This window comes from Lagopus leucura, unplaced genomic scaffold, assembly GCF_019238085.1.
Source record: "Lagopus leucura isolate 7727_CA_CO unplaced genomic scaffold, USGS_WTPT01 Super-Scaffold_100002, whole genome shotgun sequence".
Lineage (NCBI taxonomy): Eukaryota > Metazoa > Chordata > Aves > Galliformes > Phasianidae > Lagopus > Lagopus leucura.
Window position 1 is genome coordinate 15255506 of NW_024962263.1, and position 3421 is coordinate 15258926.

A 3421-nucleotide genomic window follows, 5' to 3' on the forward strand; every position below is an offset into this window, starting at 1 on the left:
CTATCCTATCCTATCCTATCCTATCCTATCCTATCCTATCCTATCCTATCCTATCCTATCTTTATGTCCTGAAATATAAATTCAAGGTGACATAAAGTACATATAAGTAGCCCGAACAATCTGATGTATGTGAATGACTTTGGGTACATATTTTTAAAATCTTTCTCTTCTCTACAAATAGAAATGCTGAATGGAAATTCACCAGGAACACTGAAATTCAGTTTTGGAATCTCTCTGGTAATAAAGTGAGATGAACATCATGCAGAAAATAACAACAACAAAAAAGCCAACAAAATAATAAAATTCAAACAGCAACCAACTTTTACGTAGTTCTTGCTAAAATAAATAAATAAGTAAATAAATAAGTAAAAAATCTTATGTTTCATAGAAGGCAGGAGAATTCATTGAAGAAAAGGGAACTCACCACAGCAGTTTCTGAGTTTGGATTTAGTTTTCTTCACTTGCACAAAGCTGTTAAGTTGATGTACTAGTGCTAACTATAAACTACAGAAACAGGAAAACATAAAGAAATTATTTCCACATCATCGACAGTTTGTTGGTTTATTGATTTCCTCTCCTCCTGCATCCCACATTTCATTTGAGCCATTTGCTTTCCATTTTAAAGGAACAGCCTTTCAGACACAGTTAATTTTACTAAGGCTTTAACATGTCATTCACTAGTTGGTATTATATTCATCTAAGGGATGCTGATGTTTACAAAGCAAGAGTATGGGACCAAAGCCCGATTGCCCTACTCGCACAGTCAGTTACACTGATTTTAATGGTACTGTTAACATTGGCTTCTTACAGCTGTCAGCATGCCTTTCCAAAGTAAAGTCTTGTAATTCTTTCCCATTTCTAAAGGCAGAGTTTTTAAAATCTGCAGGCACACTGTTTTGTTCAGGCCCTGCTTTCAATGAGCCAGACATTTTCAGGAAATCACAATGTCCCTAATTTGTGCATTTTCACTGTTAGCAACTGAATTACAATATTCTAGAAAACCAGCAGGCTTTTCTTCTTGCTTGACTAAGCTCGCATGTTAATGTTGTGTGATTCTAATCTAAATTTATTTTTCCATGTGTCAAATTGGCTACCTCATCCTCAGTTCCACAGCAGATCATGCCTTACCTTCCACTTGTCTCCTCCTCCTTGCAGTCTTATTGTCTTCACAGCTACTTTTTTCCTTATGTTTTGCAGTAAGGAAGATATAGAACACAAGGTTTAATGTAATATTCACCATTTACTCCACAGTGATATGCAGAACTACTCGGAGGTAACCTGAAATAGAAGGCAGTGTTTACTGGTGCAAATCAGGAAAATAAGTATTGAGCTAAAGCAATGTCCATGCAGCATGTCTCCTGCATCAGGTGGGGTCATCTAGAAAAGGACCCAGAGACTTATCCCTATTCCTCATTCTTCTGTCTTTGCTTAGTACAGGAAGAAAAGATGATTTCATGTCACAGACCTTGTATGTGTGAAACAGTTATTTGCTACATCTACAGCTTGTACTGATCATTCTGTTCTGTGAGGCAGAATTGCAGCATTCTCTTTCTCATGTGAAATGCAACAATCAGGTGCAATCTGTGCCTTGTGGCAGGATTTTTAGGGGAAGCACAAATAAAACATGTTTTTCATGGTTTGTGAGTCAGCTCCCTTTTGTATTAAACTCATCTTTCTCTCTTCTTCTAAGGAAGTACTAGATTTCTCAAATAAAAAGCAACATTACTTTAAAATGTTTTTTCTTGGCAAGTACAACTGTAGTGAAAATAACCCCAAAACACAATTAGAAATACCACTTTGAAGAACGAGTAACAAATTGTCACTATAAGTCATTTGTGCAGCCCATAATAAACATGAGATTGAAAGTAATTACAGTTACAGTGAAACTCTTCAGACTATTTTTAGCATTTATCATCTATACTGATATTACAGCAGAATTATTTCTGCCATACACACTAGGAGAGGTGAGCCACTCTGAATACGCACTTATGTTCCTTTTCAGATATTCATGCATATTGAAGAAAGATGTTTTTTCAAAAATAGCTTCAAAATTTATGGAAAAGATGTCCTCAGGAAAGATTCCCAGAAGCCTGTACTCACTGCAGGGAGATGTGCTAAACTTAATTACCTAAAATGCAGTGCTGATTTGCTGAGAGGTAAGTAGTATTGAAGCACGGTTAATTAGTACAGAAAAGCTTAAGGGGCTTCACACCAATTTATATCACTTGGGTACAGAGGCACACAGGCATTAAAGACTTCTTGGGCCTGACGACCCACTGACGACACTCCTGTGCAATCACAAGCATATCATATAATCTAACTGAAACCATTGGTCATTTCTTTCAAATGTAATTTTCCAAGCACTTTTGTATCCCTTCTCCTCTCCAAAGGGCCTTTACATTTACAATCACTTTACCTACAGCATGTTTATATTCATTTGCTTTTAAATCAGTTCTGTCCTTTAAGCTTCAAAAGCTCTTTCCTTTCTAGTCCTTATCCCCTCCTCAGAGTACAGAAAATACATTGTATCTACTTTCAGTCTTTGTTTTTCTATGATAAGAAAGTTCTTTTAGTATTGTCCCAGGAGATGAGCATTCCATCCTCTTTTTATTCTAGTACATACTTTCTTCATCAGTTCTGGTTGGAAACTGATCTCTTCTCAAGGGTGGTGGACAGAATTTTAAGCAATCCTCCAAAGGTCTGACCAATGTTTTGTACAGCAACGTTAAAACTTCCCTTTCACTGCCCAGCTTTGCACACACCCTTTCCTCATCCATATCACAATTGTGACTCAAAAACAGTCAAACGCTGAATACTAAGCACTGAATTTCCCTCTCTCCATCATTCCTACCTTACAACATGCTACTGTTTAACAGATGTTCTCATTAGTCTCCAGGGGCATGACTCTGCATTTCCTATTACATCTTTCCCATTTTTATTACTTCATTTATCAATGTTGGACACCACTGTGTGACATTCCAGTTCCACCTTTATGTTGACAGTGCTTCTCAGATTCTGCCATCAGCAAATTTTGTTAGCATTTTTCTACTATTTGTTAGCATTGTCTACCATTTTTTTCCTGCTGATGCTGTAAATTTACATATGTAATTCAAGGAAAAAGCAACAAAAAAACAACACAAAACAAATAAACTCCACACACGTGTTAGATGTCTCTAAAAAATAATAATATGAAAATCTAGGTGCAACCTCTCTATCATCTCCGATTTCTCTTTTCAGTAGACTGATTGCTCTAATTATGAAATCCTTTGCTTACTTCAAAAGTATTTTATCCTGCCTCCTGAATTCTTTTGTCTTTATGAGTATCTCCCCAAGAGGTCTCAAAATAGTGTACAGCAGTCACAGAGTTTAGAATTCCAATTATATTTTCAAGTTAGATTGTACTGAATCTTTTGTAGCTGTA